Below are 15872 nucleotides of genomic sequence, written 5' to 3' on the forward strand. Positions count from 1 at the left end.
TCTCTGCATTTATCTCAAATTTTTCTTCAAAAATTCATACTTCTGTAAGCCTTCTGCCTCTTTCAGGAACACTGGTGTTCCTGGCCATCTCAGTCTTTCCACTATAAACAAAACCCATGTACCACCCATATCTGAAGTATAACGCCAGACTCCTGCTTAGCTACCCCTGTAATATGGTTTAATTATGATGACTGAACTAATAGGCTGACATCATAGACTTTTACAGGCTGACCCCATGTCATCCTGATGTATCATTTTGCACTAGTTCAGTGCTGTAAATCAATTTAAGATCTCAAGCAGGTTGAAAAGCCTGGTAATGATGCTTTCTCTGCAGTCTCTGGAGACTCTACATTATACACAACTTACATTATTTATAAAGCCTCAGTGATGCTTCCATTAGCTTTGTAAGACTACACAAATGAGATCTGTTATACACACACACTTGGCCTTGATTATGGAGGCTACTGCAGCTTAAACATGTTTGTCTAATTACACCCAAGTTACTTCTTATTTTCAATCTACTAAGTTATTAGATTTTATCTTTAACCCAGAATTGCTAGAAATCGAAATTACAAAGTGAAATTTAGTTTTTAACTAATAAATGTAACAAATGCAGTTGAGAAAATGTGACTTACTTCATCTTACTGCCTTACTAAACTTAGTAGAAATAAAATTAAATTCCAAGAAGTCTTAGAGGTCAATGTTTTTTTAATTGCCTAAAAACTGTCATTTCTCTAAAACACAAAGATCATCAGCTCTTCAAGGATATGAAACCAAAGGATACAGCAAGAGGAAAAATGTATTTGGTTACATACCTATGGTTGCAGGGGTCAAAACTAAATCAAGGACAAATCCCTACCCTCAGAAGAAACCCGATCCTTCCTGGATCCTCTAGAGCCTCTGGCATCACCCACCTCCAGAAAAATCATCTTTCACAACCCTAGTTAAACTTTACTAAGAATTGCAGTATTACACCACCAATGATACACCACCTGCACAGAAATATCAAATAACTGAAAATGGGAGAGTGGGAGAGGGCAGAACAAACATTTTAATCAGTACAGCATATTTAGATCTGGCACCTACATCAGAATAACACTGATGCAACAATATTTATACCAATTGAAAATGCTGGGGCAGTAAACACTGGTTCTGTCCCGATTCTTTTTTAATACAGCTCACCTACCTTCAATACAATTTAATTACAAACAAGATGAAAAATCAACATGGGCAGGGAACAGTTTTCTCACTGTGTTACTGAAATGTGGGCAAGTTACCCGCAACAGGCAATTAGAGCCAAAGATGTTCTTATTGAAATAAAGGCATTCTGAGATTTAGCAGCTGAGAGTTCCAGCAACAGGAAGACACAACAGAAATGCAACTTCTGTATCATTCCACGTACTTTGAAACTTCAGATGCAGTGGAAAGGAGAGAAAGACTGGGGAGCGGGCGGGGGGGGGGGGGACGTAGAAAAAGGACAGTTGTCTCGGCACTCACGAAAATGATGCTTTCCCAGGAGATGGTTCTGAGATCGGTCTCAATTTTCAGAAACGCGTCTTTACTGGTTGTCTTGCACCGTCTATTTAAAAATTGCATGCGCTTCAAAATAAACAAAAGCGCAGCTACTGTAGTTGTGAGATCTGGCAGGCATTTGTTCCTCCTCCCCTCCTAACGCACATCATCAAGGAAACGTTCTCCCTTTAAAGCCTTCTTACAGATTCAGCAACTAGAAAAACAAGCCCACGTCTGTCTCTCACGCCCACCACCCCCACCTTCCTACAGAAACAACCCCGAGAAACACTAACAAAGACGGGGAGCAGAGTAAAGGAACAGTTGTTCAACGCGAACTCACGAATACACATGCAGTGAGGCAATCGACTGCGGTCAAGGGAAAGGAATGAGACACCAGGAGACGAAGCGGGTGTAGGCGGAAGAGGAGGAAAAAATTACGCGCCGCGGCCAAACCTTTGAATAAATTAGAGGGGATTTCGGTGCGAACTTTCCTTGACCTCGACCCCAAAGAGGCTCGCTAGGGCCGAGAAGGAAACCCGTGCGGGATGTGGAGGGGTCTGGGGCGCCAGGGTCCCCCGCCCACGAGACCCGTTCCTCCAGGCGCCTGGGAAGGCAGCGCCGGCGGCCGTTCTCCAGCTCCCGCAGGGGTCGCCCCGCCGGCGCGGGGACACAATGGGCCCGGGGCCGCGCGGACTGGCCTCGGCCCGGCTGCAGCACCGGAGAGATGTGAGGAGCGCGCGGAGAGGGAGCGCGGCTGGGGAGGTCCCGGCGCGGTCAGGCCTGAGGGCCGAGGCTAGAGGGGGCCGGGAACTCAGCTTCCCACAGCAGAAGACCCAACAAAGACGCCGGGGGAGCCTGGCGGGCTGGGCGCGAGGAGGAGAGGACGCGGTGGCAGGTTCGCTCCTCAGAGCAGCCGGGAGGCGCCATCATGGGGGGTGGGGGCGTCGCGGTCCGCCCCGCGCGGAAAGAGCCCCCTCCCCGCCGCCGTCCGCGCCCCCGGCCCCGCAGGACCGCGGCGGCCCCACGCGTACAGAGGCGTCAGCTCTGGAAAGCCCGGGGCGCCGAGGGGAAGGCGTGGACGCAGCATGAAGGGAAAGTTGGGTTCGGGTCTGTTTCGTTTTACCGGGTTGGCGGCGCGCCCATCCGCGCGGGCGCACGAGTGGCCGGGAGAGCGGGGTCCCGCGGCCCCGGTCAGGCCGGCCTGGTGCTGCGCCGCGCTCCGCTCCCAGGGTCCCTCCCGCGCCTCGGCCCGGGTTGAGCCGCTCGGCCTCTCCTTCCTCCGCCCGCCCTTCAGCCCGCTCTCTCCCGGAGCCTGGATTGATCTGGTCGCGCTGGCGTCAGGGAGTCGGAGCCGCCCAGCCTCCACTCCTCGGCTGCCAATGCCCGGCGCACTCGCCTGCCCGCCCGCCCGCTCACACGCTCACCCGCGCGCCGCCGCCGCTGCCGAGCGACCAGGGATCCTCTCCAAATTCCCGGCCCGGCCGGCGTGAGCGCAGCGCGGCCTGGGCTGGAGGACGGCGAGGGGGAGCGGCCCGAGTCACCCCCTTCCACCCCCAGCCCCACGCTCCGTTTATTCCTGGAGAAAAAACAGCGTGGCGGCGTTCTGGCTTTCCTAACCCTGCCTTCTTTAGTCCCGGTAGAGTGGACTTGGTGCATTATCTGCAAGTGAATTTCGATGCTCCATGTGTTTATTTTCTGAAACGCTCATTAACTCTTCTGTAAATATGGAATGCATGTTGACAGTTATCTTTCGAGACTGGCCCTTTGATGTCTAGTTTTCGTTGTCCCTTACTCACTCTCCAATAATTTGCAGGCACCAGAAGCTGAACGTACCCAGAAGTGGTTAGCTAGTAACTACTGCACGTGCTTATACAAACCCTGGGTCAACAGATGGGTTTTGTGTCAACTCAGGATACAATGATTCGAGTAGGTAACCTTGTTGCTCCAAATAATAACATGCCACAAGGAGATACTGCTTTAGAACTCTACATTTTGGTCCAATTTCTACAGTCTTTTAGATGATGCCAACACCCCGAAAACAAACTTAACTCTTACCTACCTGATCTGCATGGACATTGAAAGTATCTTCTTGCAAGAGTCAACTTTTCTCTTGGCCAACTCTCTGGAAGCTGCATAAAATCTTGGATAATTACCATAACGTTGAGTGACGTTTAGAAAAGAATAATTTTTTGAGGAATAAATTTCACATGAAGCAAAAAACATCACTCCCAGCCATGTGTATCCAGTGTATCATTAACATATATCAATGTATAGTAAATTCCTTTTTTCCTTAAACTATTTGCGCCCTTACTGGTCAATTCGTGGAATTCATCCTATTTTCCCTAAAAGCAGCATTTGATGCAGTTGGTCATTCTCTGCTGCTTGGAACAACAGGAAAGTGAACCTTCTTAAATGCCACTCAGATTAGGCCACTCCCCTGTTGAAAACTCTCCCTTGATAAACAGTACAAAATATCCCATACAAGAGAACATTATTCAGCCATAAAAAGGAATGAAGTGCTGATACTGATGCATGTGACCTGGATAACCTTTCAAAACATGTGGAGTGAAAGAAGATAACACAGTAAGACCACACATTGTATTCTTCCACATATCTGAAATGCTCAGAGTAGGCAAGGCTATGGAGACAGAAAGTAGATTGTTGGTTTGCATAGGGTTGAGGAATTGAGGAACCTGGGGAGTGACAGCTAAAGGTCATGGGGTGACAAAATTGTTCTAAAATTAGTTTCTGGTGATGGTTGCACAGTTCTGTGGATATACCAAAAGCCATTGAATTGTACACTTTAAATGGGTCAATCATTTGATATGTGAATTTTCCTCAAGCTATTAAAAAAAAAAAAAGCATGACAATGAAATGCAGTATATGACCTTGATTGGATCCTGAACGGGGAGGGGAGCTATAAACTGATATTTTAAAGCTGTAATTTTTTTTTAAACCTATAGATGGCATTTATTTATTTATTTAATTTTGAGATGAAGTTTCTCTCTGTCGCCCAGGCTGGAGTGCAACGGCCTGCTCTGCACCTCCCGGGTTCAAGCAATTCTCCTTAGCCTCCCAAGTAGTTGGGATTACAGACACCCAGCACCACAGTCGTCTAATTTTTGTATTTTTAGTAGAAACAGGGTGTCGCCATTTTGGCCAGGCTGCTCTTGAACTCCTGGCCTCAAGTGATCCACCCGCCTTGGCCTCCCAAAGTGCTGAGATTACAAGCATGACCCACCGCACTCAGCCTAGATGACCTTTCTTAGTGTAATCCTAGAGATCTTAAATGATAATTATTAATATTATTATGTATGCTATAAAATTTGATTTTGCCCATTGTGCAAGTTGTTTCTTTAAATGGTAATAAAAATTTGGATATTCTTTTTAAAAGGATGTTGATGAGACCATTGTAAAAGCATAAATATGGACTATATATTAATGTTATTATATTAAATTTTTTAAAAATCCTCCCTTATGTCCCCATTTCACTCAAATTAAGTTTCCATAATGAGCCCAAGACCCTACATAATCTTTCTTTTTTCTTTTTTTTTTTTTCTTTTTGGTGCCATGACTCAGATACATAATCTTTCTTTCCCCTTCCTTTACCACTCTGATCTGCTCTTCTACTTTCCCTCTTGCTCACTTCCCCAAGCCATGCTAGTGTCCTCACTTTTCTGGAACAATCTGGGCACATTGTCATCTCGGTGTCTGTGTGCTAGCTATTCCTTCCCTTTCTAAGTTCATTTTGTGTTGCTGGAATAGAATACCACTGATCTAGTTTGGCTATGTGTCCCCACCCAAATCCCATCTTGAATTGTAGCTCCCATAACCCCCATGTGTCATGGAAGGGAACTGGTGAGAGGTAATTGAATCATGAGGGCGGATTTTTCACATGCTGTTCTCGTGATAGTGAATAAGTCTCACTAGAATCTGATGGTTTTATAAAGGGCAGCTTCCCTGCACACATGCTCTTGCGTGCCACCATGTAAGACATCTTTGCTCCTTTGCTCCTCCTTCACTTTCTGCCATAATTGTGAGGCTTCCCCAGCCATGAAAAACTGTGAATCCATTAAGTGTTGTTTTTATTTGTTTGTTTGTTGTTGTTGTTGTTGTTTTTGAGACAGTTTCACTCTGTCACCAGGCTGGGATGCAACCTCAGCTTGCTGCAACCTCCACCTCCCGGGTTCAAGTGATTCTCCTGCCTTGGCCTCCCGAGTAGCTAGGACTACAGGCACATTCACCACAGCCAACTAATTTATTTTTGTATTTTTTAGTAGAGATGGGGTTCTGCCATGTTAGCTAGGCTGGTCTTGAACTCCTGACCTCAGGTGATCCATCTACCAAGGCCTCCCAAAATGCTGGGATTACAGGCATGAGCCACTACACTCAGCCTAGTGGCTATGAATTTAAAGTAAGACCAGTCAGCATGGTTGTGGGTCTTCTCCAGCCTCCTTCAACCTAAGGGGGCAGAGCTGAGTTTAACTAGGGCTGGGGTTTTGTAGGTGTATGTCATGGAAGGAAACGGGATCAGACAGCAGAAGGTATAGGCAATGGAGTGACTGTAGGGGTCTTTATAGGAGGGAGGTGAGAACATATAGTAATGTGAGATGTTGGAAAGATGATAGGATCTACTGATTGAAGGTACTAGTGAGGTCCATGAGTTACTGGAGTTGGGAACCTTTTCCAAAAGCTGGGGAGCAGTCTGGGAATGAGATACTTGAAATTGAAATCATGATGCTGGAGCAGTTTTGAGCAATGCCAAGATCTAGGAGTGCGACCAGAGATGGTGGGTGGCTTAGGTAGAGAGGAAGACAAGATCCTCAAAGAAAATATTTTAAGGAACTGAAGGGAAATTAATTATGCTATGTAATCCGTTTATCAGGAAAAAATCAGCTACTAATCACAATAAGATGAGCCCTTTAAATTGGCTGCAAATTTTATATATGCAAAATGTAAATCCAAAAACCTGTTTTAAGAGATGATTCTACTCAATAAAAAAATAAATGTGGCCGGGCGCGGTGCCTCACACCTGTAATCCCAGGACTTTGGGAGGCCGAGGCGGGTGGATCACGAGGTCAAGAGATAGAGACCATCCTGGTCAACATGGTGAAACCCCGTCTCTACTAAAAATACAAAAAATTAGCTGGGCATGGCGGCGCGAGCCTGTAATCCCAGCTACTCAGGAGGCTCAGGCAGGAGAATTGCCTGAGCCCAGGAGGTGGAGGTTGCGGTCAGCCGAGATTGCACCATTGCACTTCAGCCTGGGTAACGAGCGAAACTCCATCTCAAAAAAAAAAAAAGAAAAGAAAAAGAAATGTAATGATTTATACTTCAGATCCCTCAGGGAATTTAAGTGACTCAGGTTTCCTGGAATAAGCCTGCCAAGGATCATTGGTGTGTTATTTTTCATATTAAAAGAAATGCTGGGCAGGCATGGTGGCTCATGCCTGTAATTCCAGCACTTTGGGAGGCCAAGGTGGGCAGATCACTTAAGATCAGGAGTTGGAGACCAGCCTGGGCAACATGGTGAAACCCCCACCTCTACAAAAAATACAAAATAGTAGCCTGGTGTGGTGGTACATGCCTGTAGTCCCAGTTACTCAGGAGGCTGAGATGGGAGGATGAATTGAGCCTGGGAGGTCGAGTCTGCAGTGAGCTGTGAGGGTGCTATTGCAGTCCAGCATGGGCAAAAGAGCAGGACTATGTTTCAAAATATATATATATTTTGAAACATTTCATTGTATTGTCGAATATCCAGTGAGAAAATCTCACTGCTCTTCTAAGTAATATGTGGGTGGGAGCCATATCTAGTTTGTGTTCCTGTCTCCAAGCCCAAACTTTGCACAGACCTGTCATGACAGACTCTCAAATATTTGCTGAAAGAATAAATCTCTAATACAACTGTTGTGGTAAAATACAAATTGGTATTTTTTCTTAATTACAGCATACTTCATAGTAATCATTCTCATTATTGCCCTCATATCTGACATTTGGATCTAATTATAAATAGTAGGAATTAATATAGAGTTGTTAGCTCTTTTTCTAAGAGTTTTGTAACAGTCTATACATTACAAAGTTCCATGTGAAAATTCTATGGTAAACATTATGTTGACAGTGGAACTTTTTATTTCAAGTTTCTGAAATTTGTGGGGTGATATGGTTTGGCTCTCTGTCCCCACCCAAATCTCATGTTGAATTGCAATCCCCACATGTCAGGGGAGGGACCTGGTGGGAGATGATTGGATCATGGGGGCAGATTTCCTTCACATTGTTCTTGACAATGAGTGAGTTCCCATGAGATATGATCATTTAAAAGTGTAGCACTTCCCCCTTTGCTCTCTCTCTCCTGCTCCATGATAATATGTCCTTGCTTCCCCTTTAACTTCCACTATACTTGTAAGTTTTCTGAGGCCGCCTAGCCTTGCTTCCTGATAGCCTGCAGAACTGTGAGTCAATTAAACCCCTTTTCTTCATGAATTATCCAGTCTCAGGTAGTTCTCTATAGCAGTGTGGGAATGGACTAATACAGAAAATTGGTAACAGGAAAGTGGGGGATTGCTATAAAGATACCTGAAAATGTGGAAGTGACTTTGGAACTGGGTAATGAGCAGAGGTTGGAACAGCTTGGCAGGCTCAGAAGACAGGAAGATGTGGGAAAGTTTGGAACTTTATGGAGACTTGTTGAATGATTTTGACCAAAATGCTAATAGTGATATGGATAGTGAAGTCCAGGCTGAGGTGATCTCAGATAGAAATGAGAAACTTATTGGGAATCAGAATTCACTCTTGATATTCTTTAGCTAAGAAGCTGGTGGCATTATGCCCTTGCTGTAGAGGTCTTTGGACTTGATCTTGGAACTTTGGACTTGAAATAGATGATTTAGGGTATCTGGCAGAAGAAATTTTTTTTTTTTTGACAGAGTCTCACTCTGCCACCAGGCACCAGGCTAGAGTGCAGTGGCGTGACCTCAGCTCACTGCAACTTCCATCTCCCGGGTTCAAGCAATTCTCCTGCCTCACCGTCCCCAGTAGCTGGGACTACAGGCACGTGCCACCACACCCAGCTAATTTTTTTGTATTTTTAGTAGAGATGGGCTTTCATCATGTTGGCCAGGATGGTCTTGATCTCTTGACCTTGTGATCCACCCACCTCGGCCTCCCAAAGTGCCGGGATTACAGGCATGAGCCACTGCGCCCAGCCTGGCAGAAGAAACTTTTAAGCAGCAAAGCATTCAGGATGTAATCTGGCTGTTCCTCACAGCATACAGTCATATGTGTTCACAAACAGATGGTCTGAAATCGGAACTTATATTTAAAAGGGAAACAGCATAAAAGTTTGGAAAATTTGGAGCCTGACCATGTAGTTGAAAAAAAAAGAGCCATTTTCTGGGGACAAATTCAAGCTGGCTGCAGAAATTTGCATAATTAAAGACAAGCCAAATGTTAATAGCCAAGACAATGGGGAAGAGATCTCCAGGGAATGTAAGAGACCTTTGCAGCAGCCCATCTAATTACAGGCCTGGAGGCCTAGGAGGGAAAAATGGTTTTGTGGGCCAGGTCCAGGGCCCTGCTGCTCTGTGCAGCTTCAGACATGATGCCACATGTATACGGTGGTATACTACTCAGCCATTAAAAAGGAACAAAATAACAGCATTCACAGCAACCTGGATTGAGTTGGAGATCATTATTCTAAGTGAAATAACTTAGGAATGGAAAACCAATTGTGGTATGCTCTCACTTATAAGTGGAAGCTAAGCTAGGAGGATGCAAAAGCGTAAGAACGATACAGTGGATTTTGGGGACTTGTGGGGAAAGGTGGAGGTAGGGATGAGGGATAAAAGATTACACATTGGGTACAGTGTACACTGCTCAGGTAATAGGTGCCCCCAAATCTCATAAATCACCACTAAAGAACTTATCCATGTGACAAAAACCACCTGCTCCCCAAAAACTACTGAAGTAAAATTGAAATGAGAGCCTTTTCCAAGTGCTGTTATATATCAAACTTATAATGGCGAGAGTTGACAGAGCATTTTCCTGTCACAATGCTAAACACCTGAGAGGCATCATTCTCTTTCAGTCTCAAATCTCCATACAGGGTAGATGCCACCATCCTCATCTGTGGATAGTATCAATGTCGACTGAATAGGGCTTGTGAGGAATAATAATAATTGCTAACACTTATGTTTACTATTTGCCAGCCATTGGTTTGAGCACCTTACATATATGTTATTAACTCCTTTATTCTTCAAACCAATCCTATGAGATAGATACTATGCTATTTCCATTTTATAGATGAGGACGCTGAAACGCCAACATTTTAAGTAACTTCTCAAAGTCACGGGGAAATATGCTAATGTCTCTAAAGTACTTAATGAGGTATCTGGCATATATATGTGTTCAGTAAATGTAGCCCATATTCTTTTCACTGAGCATTCACAGTGTTGTACATAAGTGACATATTTTAGGTAGACTCAATTAGTGGATTAATCAGTTTTTAAAAGTTTTAATGACCACATGATTTCCAGAAAAAATCTTTAACAGTTTTGCTTTCAAAAGTAATTTCTCTTCACTAGGCCTTCATCCATTGGCAAGGTTTTCTGTGGTGAAAGATTGGCTTTCACCATGGAAATCAAAATAACAGTGGCTTAAGCAAGATGGAATTTTACTTCATCTCTTGTAGAAAGAAGACCAGAAAAAGGAATTCCAGGGACAGTTAAGTAGGGTAGCTGAGGACCATATCTGGCACAAACCAGGGTTTGAACGTTTGTCACAAATTTTAAAAACTCAAAGTAATCGACTTAAAGTGTTAGGTTAGACCAAGGTCTCTGTGATTCCCTTTGCCTCTCCCTCATTGTTGATTATAAAATGGCCACTGCAGCTCCAGTTACATCTTTATTCTGGACAGGAAAAACCAAAAGACAAGAACAAGAGGCGTGGACTGAGCCTAAAGCCCCTTTAAGGAAGACACCACCTATCGCCACCATGGGTGATAGGCTGTCATCACTACTACAACATCTGCCTACACACCCTTGGTGAGAACTCTCATGTGGCTTCTCCTATTTGCAAGGATGGCTAGGAAATAATATTTTTGGTTTCTAATCTAGGCAAATTGTTTCTAATCCAGACCACAAAATGACAAAGTGAGAAAGAAGGTAAAAGATGAATGCAATGGTGTGCTCCAAATGACTTGTCCTGGTTCTGAGAGCTGATGACAACATTTACAGATTTTTTGTAAGTTTGTCCTTAAACACATTGGTAGCCTGAAACTGTCTATGGTGGAAGTATTTACATTGCAAAAACAGTCGAACACCAAAAATTAAGGCCCTGCCCCCTTTTGTGGAGAGGCAGTTGTTAAACTTTTACCAGCACAACACTGAATATTGGTCAAGTAACTGGGAGTCCCTGCTACTGAGGCTTTTTTTTTTTTTTGTCTTACTACATTCGCCACTCATTTCTGACTTTACTGATTGAGACTTATTAACACATAGGTAAGTAATCTTTTGGAAAAACTTGGTGTTTTAATAAACCTTCTCTCTTTATTCTATTGAGTTTAATTCTTTCTGCAGAGAATGTAGAAATTGTTTCTTGGTAGTAAGTTAGGAGTGCTGTAAAATATTGTGAATTTCTGTTCCAGACATTTAAAAGGTTTTATTTCAAAATATTCTGATCTGGAAAGATTCAGATATATTCAGAAATAGCTTCTTAATTTTATATTTGAAGCAACTGTGATATCAAGCTGTTGCTAAGACCACTAACTTTTCTAAGGTATAATTTTACTGAAGTAGAAAAAAATACCTTACAATAATTTTTTCTTTCAAAATTTAATCCTGAGAAAAGAGTAAAGTGGAATGTTATCTGCTCCTGGTTATAAGGAAGAGTCAATGGCTGTTCATCCTCAAGGAGGAAACTTCCTAAAATAGGTCTTTTCCCCTTTTCTTTAGAATGTAAACAGGTACTTAAAAGCACAGCACTGACAACACAAAAAAATGCTTTCCTTTTGTCTTGAAAGGAAGCAATAAGAAGAAAGATTTTAGAAACTGAGCTGGAAATTAAGAAGAAAGCCTCAAAAATTTGTGAGCATGAACCTACTTAAGGGGTCTTGCCTCCAAGACAAGAATATTCTCTATATTTAGAATACAGAGAAAGAAGCACGGGAAACAAAGGTATGTGTCAGTTAGAGTTGCAACATGTACCTTAAATGTTTCTTTGAAAAATCTTGCTTTGTATGACTTCCTTTAATGTTACCCAACTCTAGTAGTTATGATGAGGATTTTTAAAAAGATGATCCATAATGATCAGTCTGAAAGGCTTGGCTATGCAGGTGAATTATACATATTTGAACACTGTCTATTGAGGGTTTTTAGAAGATGGTCAATAAATGACACCTGCTTGCCCTCCCAAGTATGAAGCCAAATAAGGACCAAAATCAGGCCCAGCACAGTGGCTTATGCCTGTAATTCCAGCACTTTGGGAGGCTAAGGTGGGAGGATCACTTCAGCCCAGGAGTTTAAGGCTACAGTGAACCATGATTGCACCAGGGCACTCCAGCCTAGGTGGCAGACCCTGCCCCCCACCCAAAAACAAAAACAAAAACCAGAAGTCAGAGAGATAAAAGTCTAAATATGATCTTTGTTATCTAAAAAGTGTTAGGGACTCTTCCCAAGTCCATGAGGGGTGGGGTTTCAAAGGCAGGAGTTTCCCGGCTCTATGTGGAAGGTGAAGTTTTTTGTTTGGGTTTCCTGCCCATAGGCTAGGTGCTAGGTAGAGAAATCTAGGTGGGCTCCTTTGTCCAAAAACCCCACTGAAAGCTCTGTGAGGAGGGGGCTCTCTAAATCAAAAGTAGCCAATCTGGTATTAGAGTCAAAGATCAATCACTCCAGAGGAAGTTGGAAAGAACTGCTCTCATTGGATGAGAACATGAATGGGGAGGGAATAACTCAAGGGTTAAAATCCCACTTCTCTCTCCCTATATAGATGGATTCCTCCTCTGAATCCCCTCCCACGGCAGCGTGAGAGCTATGTCTCTCTCGCGAGCACACACACTCTCTCTCTCTCTCTCACTCACTCTGTCTCTCTCTCTAATAAATCTCTCTCTGTCTAATAAATCGCTCTCTGCAAAACTCTTTGGGTCCATGATATTTATTCAAAGGACGGCAAACTCACCTCCCCTCCGGGTCCCCTTTCCCTATTCTGGTTAAGAGGATCAAGGAACTGGGAGCATCTTCTTGATGCTGCTGCTCCCCACTCCCCTGCCCCTTTACAAGTGAACTGGATGATTTGGCCTTAGATCCGTGGCCAAATTTGCTTGCTAATATTTTACCTCTAAATTAAAAAGTCTCAGATACTACCATAGTGGAACAGCCACAAGCTGCAATGTATTTGTAATAACTGTGGATCACAAAAGGTCACTCTCTCACGAGAAAATGCCCTTCTTCTAATTTCTAGAAAGAGTCTTCCACTCTGTATCAGTTTATACCCTAAGTTACCTCCTCTTTCAAAAAACAGGTTAATATTGTGCTTTTCCATTTGAGACAAGATGATCCCGTTTTTCCCCAGCTAACCAAGAGAGGTTCCATTTTGCCTAAATAAGACTCCCTGAAGTTGTTTTTGTTTGTTTATTTGTTTGTTTTGAGGTCTTACTCTGTCTCCCAGGCTGGAGGGCAGTGGTGCAATCACAGCTCACTACAGGCTCGAACTCCTGAGCTCAAGCCATTCTCCCATCTCAGCCTCCCTAGTAGTTCTAGGACTACAGGTGCATGCCACCACAGCTAGCTATTTTTTTTTTTAATGGAGATAGGATCTTCCTATGTTTCCTAGACTGGTCTTGAACTCCTGGCCTCAAGTGATCCTCCAGCCTTGGCTTCCCAGAGTGCTGGGTTCTGGGATTCAGATGTAGGTGAGCCACTGTGCCCATCCAAGTTTGTGTTTTGTTTTTAAGGTGCTTAAGCTCAAATTGTAACCATTTCAAATGGATTATATAGTCCCCGAAAACCATGGCTAAGTTGGAATGCTTTGTGTAAAATCACAGGAGATAAAATAATAGTGAAAACATGGAAAGGTTTTTACTATTAAAGTCCTAGTACCAGTGAAAGAACAACATTAACTCAGTTGGCTAATGTTTAATGAGTACCTACTGCATGCTGGGCACAGTTCTAGGCACTGGATGACTCCAGTGAGCAAGAAGCTTTCACTTTAAGTTGACAATGATATTTTAATTGGGGATACAAACCAATAATTTTAATTGGGGAGACAAACAATGAACACTAGAACACAAGATAAAATGTGAAATCTAAGATATGAGGACAATAAAACACGGCAAGGTAAGGGGTGGACACCTTTATATTTTTCAACATACTCTCAATGACCTCAGGAGTCTTCTCTTTAAAAAATGAAGAATTGGGCCGGGTGCAGTGGCTCATGCCTCTAATCCCAGCACTTTGGGAGACCGAGGCGGGTGAATCACGAGGTCAAGAGATTGAGACCATCCTGGTCAACATGGTGAAACCCCATCTCTATTAAAAATACAAAAAATTAGCTGGGGGCGGTGGCACGTGCCTGTAATCCCAGCTACTCAGGAGGCTGAGGCAGGAGAATTGCCTGAACCCAGGGGGCGGAGGTTGCGGTGAGCCAAGATCGCGCCATTGCACTCCAGCCTGCAGCCTGGGTAACGAGTGAAACTCCGTCTCAAAAAAAAAAAAAAAAAATGAAGAATTGCTAAATTTCTTCACCAGCAACAACATTTCTTTTCCTGTCTCAACTCTTTCTCTGCATTGGTTCCTTTCCCCAAACAATAAACATCCTAAAAATATACATATATGCATACAATAAATACACAAAACAGAGCCACAAAAATAAAACCCCTCCATTCCTAAATATTAATCTAGTTTTATCCATTTTCTTTTTCTCTTCCCATTCACATTTCTGGAAAGAGTAGTTCATGCCCCCACTGTCTTCATTTTCATAAGTCACATTCATCCCATAAGCCACTAGAATCCAACCTCTGTCTGCTCCATTCCACTGAAACTATTCTTGCTAAGGCAGGGCCACTCCATACTGCTGGGAAGGTTGTGTACATACACTTTTTCCCTGGTTAAATTTTCATTGACTTTTGTATTGCCAAATCCAATCAATACTTTTCTGTCTTTATTCTACTGCATGGCTCAGACTCATTAAACACTACTAGTCATTATTCCATTCTCAAAAACCTTGGCTTTGTCAGAGACTGGAAACAACACAATTGTCCATTCCTAGAGGTCTAGCTGAAGTAACACAACGGAATACTTTGGAGCTATAACAAAGTGTTAGGACTGTTTTCTATATGCTACAGAGAGTAATTGCTGGTATTTATTGTTAAGTGAAAAAAGTTGAGTAGAGAAAAATATGTGTTCATGTTATCATTTATTTTTAAAAGGTGAGGGATATGAATATGTACATGTTTGCTCATAAAAAACAATCATGGAAGGATAAATAAAAAATGTTTTAAAGTCACAGAGAGGGCAAAGGGAAAAAAGGCTGAGAAAACAGGATGGAAGCTAGATTTCTCTGAATATACCATGTTTTGTGGATTTAACTTTGAACCATGGAAATATTTTACTTACTTATAAATTGAAAGTCAAGCCAGGCACAGTGGCTCATGCCTATAATCCCAGCATTCTGGGAGGCAGAGGCAGGTGGATCATCTGAGGTCAGGAGTTCGAGATCAGCCTGGCCAACAGGATGAAACTCTGTCTCTACCAAAAACACAAAACTTAGCTGGGCATGGCAGCGGGTGCCTGTAGTCCTTTGTGTAAATGCTTGAATCCGGGAGGTGGAAGTTGCAGTGAGCCAAGAAACTCTGTCTCTACCAAAAACACAAAACTTAGCTGGGCATGGCAGCGGGTGCCTGTAGTCCTTTGTGTAAATGCTTGAATCCGGGAGGTGGAAGTTGCAGTGAGCCAAGATCATGCCATTACACTCCAGCCTAGGTGACAAGAGCAAATCTCAGTCTCAAAATACATAAATTAATTAATTAACTAATTGTCATTTTGTAAAAGAATCAATAAAAACTAAAATTAAAAACAACCACAAATCAACCTGTTAATTAAGCTTGTGATACAGAAAGGAATTAGTTTGAATGACTTAAAAAATGCAACAATCTATAAATCCTTGGTGGGATATAATTGAAGGACAAAAATAACTAAAAAAGAAAAGAAAACTTTCAGTAGTCATATCATTATTAATAATATTTGGCATTTTAAATTTGAAATTTAAAATGTAGCATAAAAATATACAATCAGGCACCACATAGTGATGGTTTGGTCAACGATGTACTGCCTATATGATGGTGGTTTCATATAAGATTATAATGGAGCTGA

General features: G+C 42.9%; 1 protein-coding gene across 4 annotated transcripts in view; it reads right to left on the reverse strand.

The window, feature by feature from the left end:
• The window catches only part of SMAD1 (SMAD family member 1), a 77477-nt gene extending 74456 nt beyond the window's left edge, over positions 1 to 3021 (reverse strand). Inside the window, exon 1 of one of the 4 annotated variants that reach the window (XM_035292895.3) lies at positions 2937 to 3021. The gene's annotated coding sequence lies outside the window, so the exon portion shown is untranslated. Of the gene's footprint in view, positions 1 to 1497; positions 2837 to 2936 lie in introns of those variants that run through there. The other 3 variants (XM_035292892.3, XM_035292893.3, XM_008992640.5) reach the window with 3 other exon arrangements.
• Positions 3022 to 15872: the final 12851 nt, after the last annotated feature.

This window comes from Callithrix jacchus, chromosome 3, assembly GCF_049354715.1.
Source record: "Callithrix jacchus isolate 240 chromosome 3, calJac240_pri, whole genome shotgun sequence".
In the NCBI taxonomy this organism is placed as follows: Eukaryota; Metazoa; Chordata; class Mammalia; order Primates; family Cebidae; genus Callithrix; species Callithrix jacchus.